Source organism: Desmodus rotundus, chromosome 5, assembly GCF_022682495.2.
Source record: "Desmodus rotundus isolate HL8 chromosome 5, HLdesRot8A.1, whole genome shotgun sequence".
In the NCBI taxonomy this organism is placed as follows: Eukaryota; Metazoa; Chordata; class Mammalia; order Chiroptera; family Phyllostomidae; genus Desmodus; species Desmodus rotundus.
The window spans coordinates 110,651,635-110,665,734 of record NC_071391.1 but is presented as its reverse complement, the minus strand read 5'-3'; positions in this window follow the sequence as shown (position 1 = coordinate 110,665,734).

Below are 14,100 nucleotides of genomic sequence, written 5' to 3'. Positions count from 1 at the left end.
TTAGATTTTGCTGCTGTAGAGGATAGAGAACAACTGTGTTTTGTATAAAGAACCATGCACTGACTTTGGTTAAATCATAATGTTTGACCCATGGCATATTCTATTTACTTGTCTAGGAGTGATCCCCTTCCTTTTCAAAGTTTTCTATATATAGTGAGATATTATAATATGTAATAATGATCCATGGACCCACCATCCCAAACAAAAGCTGAGGCCTTGACAATAACTTGTGCTGAATCCTATTCCTTCTCCCAACATACCCCGGCCTCCCCACCCCCACAGGGTCACTACCTATATCCAGTGTTCATAGTTCCATTGCTTTCTTTTTAATGTGATTTGATTTTTAAATTATATTTTAATTTAGAATTTAAAAGTTCACTTGTTTATAAATTTAGTAAGAGGATATTATATTAATGGGTTAGTTTGGGATTTACTTTCTTCTCTTAACATTGTAGTACTGAAGTCCATATCATTGCATGCTGTTGTAGTTCATTTGTTTTGACTGCTAGAATATATTACATTGTCTAACTGAACAGGTTTTCATCCACTCTGCCACTAATAAGCATTTGTGAAACTACAGGTTTTTGATACTGTGTTCAGTAGTTCTAAAAACATTTGTGTACATTTCCTGATAAACTAAGTAAGCATTTCTCTAGAGTATATAATGTTGAGCCCAGTGTATATGAAGAATCCGTTTTGGAGGTGCTTATCAAAGTGTTTTCCAAGAGGTTATACCCTTTGACCTACTTGTGGTTCTCCTACAAAAAGTTTCACACAAGATTTCTGTGTTTTGGACAAATAACTCTGGTAGCAATGTTGGGAATGATATAAAGTGAGCAGAGAAAATTTGGGAAGCTGTACAGGAACCATGCCTTAGATTATTTCAGTTGTGCTGTATACAGTTTTTAGAATCCTATACTATTTTTATTAATTATAAAATATGTATCAAAAACTATACATTGAGATTCAAAAACATTTTAAAAAAATATCCCTTTTTTCACCACATCCAACATGACTACTGATTCTAAAAAACAAAATTCAGCAGACACCACTGTACTGAAGAGAAGCAAAACAAATTATGGCAAATGAACTTATCTCTGTCCCTATCTCTATTTCCCTACCCCAAGGCAAACACAACCACAGTCTTGTATTAAGATACAAGCCCTAATATTTAAGTTTTTTACAGTGACTCACTTCTCTGTGGATATCACATAGCAACATGTAGAACTTCCCAATATTTTCTTTTCCAGAGCACTCTTTGAAATAATCCTGGAGAAGGCCCGTGACTTTTTTTTTTTAATCATTGTTTGGTTCTCTTTTGTTCTGTTCCAGACTTTGGTGATGTCCTTGAACTCATATTCAATTCATCTGCAAATCTGCTGGATTCTATTTTTTCAAAATACATCTCAAATCATCTCATTCCACAGTTCTCCATTGCTACCACACTGGTCTAAATCAATAATCTCCTACCAGAATCAGTGCACTAGTGATACTCCTTCTTCTACCCTGTGTTCAGCAGACTTCTCAACAGGGCAATTAATCTCCAAAGCATAAGTCTAATTGTGTCATTTCTCTTGTTAAAATACCTCAATGGGGTCTCATCTCATTTGGCATATAACCCTAAACTTTTACCAGGACTTATAAAGACTACCTAATACAATGATTGAGTTTCCTGTCACTCCCTACTGGCTTCCTCCTTTTCTGTCACAATGATTTACTTGTTTTTCCTCAAATGAGTTAACAATGATTCTTGCTAACATACCTCCTTCATTTTAGGGATGTTTCTGCTCAAATGTTGTCATCTCCTGAAGCCTTACCTTACCATTCTTTCAGAAACAATTATCTTCATTCTCTATCACATCACCTCATTTTTATTTTTATCAAAAAGTATATCACTCTCAGAAAAATATCATACATTTTTTTTATCTGTCAATTTTTATTCTCCCTTACTAGAGTGTAAAATTCTTGGAAATAATGTGTTCTGTCCTGTTCACCACTATACCCCTAGCACCCATTACAGTGTCAAACAGAACACGACATTCCAAAAATGTGTCTTGAACAAATAAACTAGTTTCTGATTCATCTAGAGACTCCCACAACTTCCAAAGAAACTTTCTTTATACCTTATGTTCTTTTTCTTAAAATGTTTAACAAATGATTCAACAACACCAAATTTTTGCTAAGATGCTCAACTTTCAAAATCTGTTTTTTCATGTTGGGCTTCTATGCATAAGTTTCATGCATAAATTCATATTTAGAAAGTATTGTGCTAAAAATACTTAAAAGCCATATATATACATGTATATGAAAGATATGTAATCTTTTTGATAACACAACTAAGATTGCACTATAAACCTAGTTTATGGATGATAATATTAGATCTCAGAAGGTATAAGTAATTTGTCCAAAGCCACACAGATCTTATGTGTTATGGCTCAGATGGGAGTCATTTCTGCCTCATTATAAAGCATGTGATTTTCCCAATTATGCTTATGTATTTAGGTCCTTATTATATTGAAGTAACTGCATTGCATATAAGATGTGATGACACAGGACTAAAGAGAAATTAAGTATGTTAATAAACAAAGATAATACAAGCATTATTTTCAGAGAATTCCTTGGGCAGCTATGCTTAAATTATCTAATGGAGTAGAGACACACATTGGTAAATATACTCTGCGATAGGTTCTGTTATACCTCAACAATCATAATGTCCTATAGCCTGGGAAAGAGCACAGAATGGCCGGTGGGTACATGGCACTCTCTCCTGAAACTTTAGCATTATAGATACCTCGAGCTACATCCCACACCAAGAGCATTTCTCTGTAAGCATCCAAGAAAGTGTGATCTCCATGATCTTTCTGCCAGTGATGCACCAAGCGGTGCTGGCTGCTGTAAACTCAAGCCTACTGTATGACCAGAAAGATGGGGAAGGAAGGAGTGATATGAGGAGCTCCATCTTATAAAAATGGGTGTTACCATATTTTACCTTAAACAATAAATGTGAGAAGATTTTTAGTCAGTAAAATAAAAAACTAAAATAAATAAATATCCATAATGCAAAATTTTACGTTTCTTAATGGAAAAGTTAAATTGTAGGCAACAGATAAAAGCCAGTGATACCACTATGTATTGTCACAAACTACTTAACTGCAGGAAAATAAAATTTGAGGAAGTGCAATTAAGATTCACTCTGAACAAATGGAACTTTATTTCCTTGTTCTAATTAGAAACAAATAAAAAGTAAACAGCTGTTCAGATTAGTTTGTTTCAATTAAAAAGACATTTGGGGTTCATTTCACTCATGTACACCTGACATATTTACCTCCCAAGGGAACCTGACTAAATGTGGGAGTGGCCTCGTTCTGGAGAGATACAGCAAAATGCACTAATAATTAGGACATGAACTGCAAATTAGAAAACTTTGAAGCTCAGCCAAGATTTTGAATATCAGATAAAATGCAATCAAAATATAACACTATGAAAATTTTATTGTGAAATATAGATGCTTTAACTCCCACTAACAGTCTTAAGAAATAAAAAGCTTCCAATGAAGTTGTTCTGACAATTCTTTTGAGATTCTTAAAGCATTTATTTCTGTTTCTCAAGTATGTATGTAAAGTTTAACTTTTCCTTCTGTGCAGTATGATGTGATAGTTTTACACAACCTACAAAATCACAGTGATGAGTATCCCAATATAATCCTGAATGAATAGGTTGGGAGTAATGGCTGCATCCACTCTTGTTTATGCTAAACTGGGAATATTGGGAACTCAAATTGACATACCTGTTGGTAGAAACATTCAGCAACAGGCAAATGGAGGGAATAAAACAGATTAAGTTACAGTATCTGCAGGCATGGTGCTAACATGTTCTTGGCAATAATTGTTGTTCTAATAGGCATACCAGTAGGATAGCACAAGTGGATTTTGTCCATGTAATTGGCCATGTAATTGGTCACTATCAGATATATATGGTGTTGGGACTCATCCTTGACAGAAAATTGACAGGAGCAAATAGAGTCAAATATAATACATATAGTAAGTGCCACCGAGAACCTTGCTCACAAATTCTTGGAGCTTAATCACAGGGCACCTTGACCAATTCACATGTTATTTACATCATAATTTACCTGGTGAACAGTCATCTGGGAATCTATGGTCTTTGAATCTACGCACAGCAGTGGTTCACAAATCATCACACATTTAAATCACTTACAAACTTAAAATTTTGAAGTATCTATCTATCTATCTATCTATCTATCTAGCCATCTATCTATCATCTATCTATCTGCTGATAAGTGGCTTCCACTATAAAATACTGTGATGTAATTGGTATAGGATGAGACAAAGGCATTGAGTGCTTAAAAACACTCAAAAGATTCTAATGTGCAGTGAAGTTTGGGAACCAATGGATGAAGTCAGAATTTACCACAGAGATTCAATGTAGGGTTGATTATGGGAGAAATGGTTCTACTTATAAAGGTAAAAGATTTTTGTCTAGAAAATTAGAAAGTCCTAATACTCATTGGGAGTCAAAAATTTTTGGGAACCACCCTGCCTGCTTTCAGAAGCTGTAACTCCTCATGGCTAAGGCTGAGTAAAGGACCTTAGGACCATAAGCCATTTAGGAGACAAAGCTTATCCTTCTTGTAGGGGCATGTCTCTGCCCGCTTTCACCTCACCCTGCTTGGCCACAGGCGGATGACTGGTTAGCCAATGATGGGTAAGATTCCTCAAAGGAGGGATGACCTAAGACAGGCACAGTCTCAAAGGGGCCCTTAGAGAAGGACTTGGAGGGCTATAGAAAAAGTGGATGATGGGCCCTCACCCCTTGACTTTGACATAGCCTGAGTCCTCATTCTGTCTGCAAGAAGTCTCCTAATCTTTTGGCTGCCTTACTTCCCCTCCCTGATTTAAGCCTGAAACAATGCCTCAAACCTGAAACAATGCTGGAGGTGGGTGTGGCCCTGTGCTGGAAAGGGTAGGTTCCCTAGGGCAATCAGGCCTAAGAAAGAATGCATAAAATCCTATGAAACCTACTTTGCTAATACCCTCAGTTTAAATGATAAGGGTCCATGCATGAAATGAGTTTGTTCCCCAAAGTATTATGGCCCTTTAACTATCTGACCCTGACTCAGAATAAGCCCTCAGAGTTCTTTGAATGTTATCTATTTTTTAATCATTTCTGCCTGACAATGATTGATGAGCTTTACGTGTGTGTGTGTGTGTGTGTGTGTGTGTGTGTGTGTGTGTGTGTATACCCTGTATTCCTATGCAAATTAAACCCAATAAAAGTCCATTGAGGAACAGGTTCCTGGCCCGTTTCCTTTGAGAGATTGGCCACCTTTCCTCCTCAAGCAGATCATGTCTTGGTAGACTTATTCTCATCCATGGCAGCCAGGGTGGGGTGGCCCTGTGGGCAGACCCCTCCAAAAATAAATTAAGTAATGTGTACGCTATTAAGCTTCAATAATTAACATGGAAGGCATTAGTAATGGATATATAGACAACATATGAATAGAAAGAAATAAAGTCCAAACACAGATCCAGACACATACAGAAATTTAGCTTCCTGTTAAGGAAGGAGGCATCATGAATCAGTGCTATAATGAAAGATTATTCATTATATTGTGTTGGGGATATCAGTTAGCCATCAGGAAGGGTCACAAGCTCAGGAGCAATAACAGCCTCTATTTCCAGGAAGCTCAGTATGTGGCCAGCTACTACTCTTCTAATGACATATCTTTCATAGCTAAATATTTACAAGTTGCTCTTTGAAGTCAGTAATTTTAACAATATTAGTGAGATCACAGCATTAAGGTTGCAGAGCAATAAAGTTCCAAAGACTTAATTTAAATTAATTTTTTAAATTTAATCTTTATTGTATTTTTTCCTTTACCATTTAGTCCCCTGATACCCCTTTACTCCCAGTGATCAGAACACCATTTAAATTTAAATTTATTTTATTACTGCTCATTGGGTTGGGTCATCCATGGTTACTTTGGGATATTTTAGGGCATTGCATTCAATGGACATGAGAAACTTAAGCAAGGAAATAGTCCTGATGGTTAAGATAAAACATATATATTTCTCCTCTATTTTATTTTTGGTAAATTCCCTAAGATATATTCAAATTTAGTGAGATACCCAGGTGTAACTTTAATTTGAGCTCTAATATTGATTAAGTCCATAAAGGTTTGCCAATTAATGCAATTTAGTAGATGCTAAAGTTAATTCAGAATCTATGATGTAGAGGTATAAAAGCCAATCAATACCTTATTATCTTTTTGTTGTAAAAATTGTTTCAGTAAATTTTGGATTTCCAATTGAGTTAAATGATGGACATTTGTTTCAGCTTTTTCTCCTTGCCCTGTATCCAAGTTTCCTTCCTTTCTTGTATCCTTCTTTCCTTCTTTCCTTCCTCCCTTTCTTCCTTCCTTCTTTTTTATATTTATTTTTTGTGGTCATTGAATATACTTTGGGGGATCCTGTCTACCCTGACCATATTTGTAAGTTTATTCCTCCAGAGAGTCTCAAATCAGTACAATCAGAGTTAGAGGCCTCCCCCATCTCAATGGTTGAATTATTCCTTGGCTGTGCCAGAGGTATACCAAGGGTATGTTTTCTAGGATCCTGGGGTAAGGACCTATTTTGGTGTCACAGGCATAGGCAGCAGCAGCTGCAAAGGCATTTTGTAGGGTCCAAAGGGATCATCTGCTTTTAGGAATGTAAACTTCAGCATGCCACATAGTAACAGCTTTTTCTCAACTAAAATGCCACATTCGGTTTAGGATATGAGTGTTTTCCCTGAGCTCTCTATCAAACAAGGACCACTGCCAGGTGAGACACTCAGGCAAAGGGTCATGGGTAATAGTCATTCTCCTGGGACGACCATAATCATGGCTTATGCTAGAATCAAAACACAAAACTGGTCCAGCTGAGAAAAAGAAGTCAGGGCCATTTTAAGGAAGGCCCTGAGACAAGAGAGGCTTCATAGAATTCAGCAAACACAGCACAATGCAGTACAGTTCAACTCACAAACTTACTAGCAGGCAGCAACATAACTCAAACAGCATGCCAGCTAGCAAGCTGCAGGTCAAAATGATCACTTGCAGGCGGCAGAGCCAGTTAGCAAACCAAAGCAATAGAAGAAAGAGCCTGCTGGTGGTGGTCATTGTCTAGGCATCCTGCTCAGAGCACTGTTATTTAGAATATTAAAAGGCAAGAACATGGACCCCGACCCAATATTTCATGTGTATGCCAAGACCAACGGTGCTATACACCGAGAATTATAAAAATGTTTCTTATCCAATACTTTCACAAGGAACTCTCAAAGAAGGTGGAGTGGTACAAGCAGGTTCTGGCTGATATCAGCTAAGCAGAGGGAATGGAATGGACTTTTATAGGGGCTAACACATGTGCATAAGCTGGGATTTTATCAGTTCTGAATTTCCCCAAGACACTGAAGGAAGGGACTTGTGCAAACTTTCTCAACAGCCTATGCAGATGTGGAACTACAATGCAAGGAGAAGGGGAGGACTGAAAGTAGTAGTGTCTCACATGTTAGCCGCAGCTTTAACTCCTATGCCACTTCAGGGTCACTCAGCCCCTGAACTACAATGAACATCAAAGGGCCAATGCTATTCCTGTGGTCAAGAAGGACACGTAAAGAAGGAGTGTCCATAAACTAGCTCTATGTCAACTATCAGCAGGACCATACCCTCTCTGCAACAGGAGAAGCCATTAGAAAAGTGAGGGTCATAGGCTTTGAAGTGGACCAATGATGGTCAAAATACCCTAGAATTGACAGTGCCTGAGGCCCCCTTTGGCTTCCACCAACCATCTGACCATCACATCAGAAGAGCCTCAGGAGACCTTAGATGTGGAAGATCTGTACTACCAACAAACTTACAGAGTGACAATGGACCCCCATTTATAGCCAAAGTCACACGACAGCAGACTCAAGCTCTAGGAATCAACTACCACTTATATTCACCATAGACACTTCAATCCTCAGCAGAAATTGGAAACTAATTTTCAAATTTGTATGAAAATACAAGGGACCCACAACAGCTTAAACAATCCTGAAAAATAAGAACAAAATTGGAGCACTCTCACTTCCCAGTTTAACAACTTGCTGTAAAGCTACAGTATCAAGACTCTGTGGAACAGAAGTAAAGAGACACATATAGATCAGTAGAATGGAATAGAAGTCAGGGGGAAAACCCTTATATTTATGGTCAATTGTGTTTTGACCAGAGTGCTAAGAATTCAGTAAAGAAAGAATAGTCTCTTCAACAAATGACTTGGTAACAAATGGCTTTGGTAACCAGATTTCGGAAAACATGCAAAAGAAAAAAGTTGAACCCTAACGTCATACCATATGAAACATTAACTCAAAATGGATCAAAGAGCTAAATGTAAGAGCAAACAAATATATAAAACTCTTAGAAGAATACATAGGGGTAATCTTCACAACCTTGAGGTAGGAAAAGCCTTCTTTGTTATAACACCAAAAGCACATGTTACAAAATTAAAAAAAAATAGATTTCATCAAAAACAAAATCTTTGGCTTTCAGTCAAAATGGAGGTATAGGTAAACACAGTTCACTTAGGCATCCAGGCTTCTGGTCAAGATGGAGGCATAGGTAAACATGTCTCACCTCCTTGCACAACCACATCAAAATTGCAACCAAACTACAGAACAACCAATCACTCAGAACTGTCAGAAATCAAGTCGAATGTAAATCCAACAACTACGTAACTAAAGTAACCACATCCAACCAGACTGGCAGGTAGATGCAGAGATGAAATTGGTTGGTCCCACACCCACATGTGGTGGATAAAATCTGGGAGGGATATCTTAGGAGTAAGGAGTCCCTGCCCCACACATGGCCCTGCAGCCCAGGATTCCAGTGCAGGAAGATAAGTCCCTATAACTTCTGGCTGCAAAAACCAGTGGGGACTGAATCAGTGGAAGAAAGTTCTGGAGTCCCAAGCAGTTCTTCTTGAAGGGTCCACACAGGGACTTACTCATACTTATTCCCTCTGAGCTCCAGCACTAAGGCAGTGGGTTGAGGGCACCAGTGTCATATGAGAGGAACTGTCATGTCTGGCATCAATGTAACAGCTGGAGGACACCTTTTCTGAGACAGAAAGGAGGACAAGGGCCATTGTTTCTTTTCTGAGCCCTCCCCACATAGAACCACAGAGCCAGCAGGTGGGTGCCATATCTGAGACTCCATTAACTTGGCTCACATGGTTTGCCTTTCCCTGGGGAATCCCTGAGGTCAACTTATGGCCCACCCAAGTTGTTAAATGTTGTTTTTTCCATATGAACTGCTGGTCTTGGCTCAGGTTTTATCTTCCTAAATCCTTTCAAACAAGTGACAACCAGTGTCAGTGACTTCCCACCCCCTCTCTACATCTGGCTAAGCAGCCACAGGGTGGTCATTAGCAGCAACCAGCTTTGGATCACAGTTTGGTTTTGCCTGGGAATCTCCAAGCCCACATAAGCAGCAGCCATCTGCAGTTGCTTTGTAGCACATGCTAGGTGGCCCCAGGTGAAACACAGGTGGTAGCTGACTCTGGCCTCCTTCACCTGGAAAACCCCAGGGCCAGCACACCCAGTAGACAGCTACAGAACACATAGGAACATTGCCCCCCTGCCTCTGCACAGCTGATCCTCCATGGAGAGAGGAGGTTGGTGGTCAGTGGTCACAGTCAGTCCTTGAAGCCGACTGGCCTGGCTAAATCTCTCCCATTGACCTGCCAACAGCAATCCAGGCTCAACTACAAGATGATGTACTGAGCCCACACAGAGGGTACACCTCAAGAACCCAGCTTGGGTGATAGGGGAGGCTGTGACACTAGACCCTAGAGGACACCTACTACGTTAGGCCATGCTACCAAGACAGGGAGTCATAACAGCTCTACCTAATACATAGAAACAAACACAGGGAGGCTGCCAAATGAGGAGACAAAGAAACATGACCCAAGTGAAAGAACAGATCCAAACTAGACAAAATGGAGATGAGCAATTCATCGATGCAAAATTCAAAACACTGGTTATAAGGATGCTAAAGGAACTTAGTGAGTACCTGAAGAGCATGAAAAAGACCCATGCAGAAATGATGGATATACTAATGGAGATAAAGAACAATTTACAGGGAATTGACAGTAGAATGGATGAAGCCAAGAATCAAAACAATTATTTGGAACATAAAGAAACAAAAAAATAACCAATCAAAACAAAAAGAAGAAAAAAGAATCCAAAAAATTGAAGTGTTAGGAGCCTCTGAGACAACTTCAACAGGTCCAACATTTGCATCATGTGGTTGCCAGAAGAAGAGAAAAAGCAAGAAATTAGACATCTATTTGCAAAAGAAGACTTGCCTAATTTGGTGAAGGAAATAGACTTGGAAGTCCAAGAAACACAGGGAGTCCCAAACAAGATGGATGCAAAGAAGCACCAAGACACATCATGATTAAAATGGCAAAGGTTAAAGATAAAGAGACAATCTTAAAAGCTACAAGAGAAAAAATGTTACTTACCTACAGGGGAGTTCCCATAAACCTGTCAGCTGATTTCTCAAAAGAAACTTTGCAGGCTAGAAACAATGGGCAAGAAATATTCAAAGTCAAGAAAAGCAGGGACCTACAGACGAGATTGCGCTACCTAGCAAAGCTGTCATTTAGAATCAAAGGGTGGATAAAGAGCTTCCCAGACAAGAAAAAACTAAAAGAATTCATCATCACCAAACCATTATTATATGAAATGTTGAAGGGACTTATTTAAGAAAAAGAAGAAAATAAAAAGTACTTACAATAAAATGGCAATAAATATATATCTATCAACAACCGAATTTAAAAAACAAAGCAAACAGGAAGAACAGAGACAGAATCATAGATACGGAGGGCTTTTTGATGGTTGCCAGATGGGATAGGGTTTGGAAGAATGAATGAAGAGGTTAGGGGATTAAGATACAAATTGGTAGTCACAGAAGAGACATGGGAATATAAACTACAGTATAGGAAATAGAGTAACCCAGGAACTTATTTGCATGACCCATGGACATAAACAAAGGGGAGGACAGTGCCTGAGGGAGTGGGGGCTGCTGGGTAGGGGAACAAAGGGAGAAAAATTGGGTCAACTGTACCAGCATAATCAATAAAATATAGTTTTATAAAAAAGCAGTAGTAACATTAAAATGATGGAGTCAGACCCTTTATTATACCCATAATCCATTTTGAATTTTTACCCTGTAAAAATATTATACATCCAAAACCTAAGTAAAACCCTCACTCTAATCCTTTCCCCAAATAAAAAGCAATAAGGAATACTGTAGATGCTTAAAACCATCATTTTTATTTATAATTCCCTTTATATCTAAATTATTTCCCTATGAACTCTTTCTCCAGGAGTCTCTTATTAAAATTAGAATTCAGAGGAACATAAAAAGATAATTTTTCTTAGCAGAATGAAAGCTTGGATTGTTTCTTCCACTACTTTTCTGAAACAGGTGTTGAAACTAAATCCTGAGATTTCATCCAAATGCCCCAAGTGGGATTTCAAATTAATCTTGTCATAAATAATAGATTTTTAGTAAATTTGTTTTGGAGTATCAAGAATTAATTTTTGATATCTGCATACCCACAAGGGCATGATCTTTTCATAATCTGTCTCTGCTTCCCTAACCTGTGCTTTTCTCCTTAATTGTCTTTTCTCCTGGGAAAGAAGAAAATACAGCTGGTAATTTCAGTTCATTTAAATAGGGCTCTAGATCCTTATCTCAGGCTTGATAGCAAAAGAAGAGCTTGACTTCTGTCCTCATTATGTTATTGAAAATTGGGACCTGCTCCAAAGATACCACCAACCCTGACTCACTCCAGGCCTCAGGGATCACTGTGTTGGGAAAATTTCTATTGCCTTGAACCTGTGTTGGCTTAGACAGAGAATCTCACTTTGCCATCCACTTTTGAGGCCAGTTCTAATTCCCAAATGAAGTTCTGCTTTCTCAGTGACTTGATCTGGATTGTTAACATTCCTCAATGCCAGAGCTTTTCTGAGTTATAACAACTTTTAATAAAATTAACTTTTCTAATTTTTCACTCTTTGGCAAGACAGTAAATTCAGATTTAAAGAAGAAAAAGGGACAACACACACTGGAAAATATAATCCTCTTGCCCTTCTCTGTCTTATCTTTTCTGTCTCTGAAACTATGATTAAGTAATACTCAACCTAATCATTCTACATTTTTATAGAAAGCTCCCACCCTGGCTGGTGTAGCTCAGTGGATTGAGCACGGGCTATGGACTAAAGGGTCACTGGTTCGATTCCCAGTCAGCACACATGCTTGTGTTGTGGGCCAGGTCCCCAGTGGGGGCCATGTGAGAAACAACCACACAATGATATTTCTCTCCCTCTCTTTCTCCCTCCCTTCCTCTCTCTCTAAAAATAAAATAAATAAAATCTTTAAAAAATTAAAAAATAATTAAAAAGCTCCCTTTTCTCCAACTAGTTCAATCTAGTATAATTTTTAGTAATTAGTATACACAGAAGCTTCAATTGCTTGGATTGCCTTTTAACTTTCTATTCTAGTAACTTACAATAGTGCCTAAAACACAACAGTTAATAATATTTGCTTTATAGATGTCATGTAGTACAGTTGTTTTGACTCAGAATTTCTTGGTCATATGTATGCATAAATATTTTTAATTTTTTTAAATTTTGGCAGACACTACCAAATTGCCATTCTAGAGGTTGTCCTGATTTGTACTGCTATGAACAGTGAATGTACATGTCCATTTCCCCTCTCCTTTGGGTCCGCAGCATGTAAATCTTTAAAATACAACATTTATTTTTTTTAATTTACATTCTTGATTACTACATATGGTAAGCATCTCTTCACATTTTAATAGGTTCATAATTCATTGCAAATTTCTTTATAAGATTGCTTGTTTTACCAGTAACTTGGAGAGCCTCTTTACTGATGTTAAATTTAATACTTTTTCTCATTTCTAAACTGCACAGAATTTAAAATAGTCTCTCCATTAATTTTCTTATTATATTTTATGTTGAGGTACTTATAGAGGTGACCAGTGTACCCCCATAATTTTTTCTCAATAGGAATATTTTGCAAAGCTATATAGCATAATAATATAACCAAGATATTATATTGACATCGATACAGTGAAGATACAGAAAATTCTCTTCACTGCAAACATACGTCACGTTGCCCTTTTATAGCTACACCTATTTCATTTCCTCCCAGACACCTCTGCAACCTTTGGCAGCTACTGATCTGTCTTCCATTTAAATACTTTTGTCACTTTAAGAATGTTAGGTAAGAGGAACAATGTAGTATGTAACTTTTGGGTATCGCTTTTATTTCTCACCCAGTGTAATTTACTCTAAGAATTGTTTAAGTTGTTATGTGTATTAATATAGTCCATTACAATTTATTTCTGAGTAGTATTTCATAATGTGATATTCCAAGATTTCTTTAACCATTTGCACACTGAAGAATATCTGCACTGTTTATAGTTTTTGGCTGTTATGAATAAAGCTGCTATAAAATTTGTGTATAGATTTTGTGTAAACATGAAGTTTCATTTCTATATGATAGAATGCTCCAGTGAAATATTCTGGGTCAGAAGTTTCATTTTGGTGAAGTTTTATAATTAAGAACTCTATTTAATAGTTGTAGGACTATTCAGATGGTCTATTTCAGGATGACTTGCTTCACTCTTTTAGTCTGGCTCATAGTTGCCACTTAACAATTATTAAATATTTAAATTAAATTTTCCTAACTGACTACCTGGTGTCTAATGGCAACTCTCAGGGGGGAAGTGCCCTGTTCTCTTTATCTGGGAAGAAATGCGTTTCACACATAATAGGCTCAAAGAATGTCACTAATTTGCAGTTTGTTCAACTTTTTTCTTGTCCTAAATATAGTTGCCACTTTCACAACTTTCTATATCACTGAGCCAAGGTCTTAAAATAACTTCACATGATATGGGCATGTTATTTTTTGAGTATATACTTATCATATGGCTTCTCTTTGAAAGATATAACAATTCTAGTAGTGATACCAAT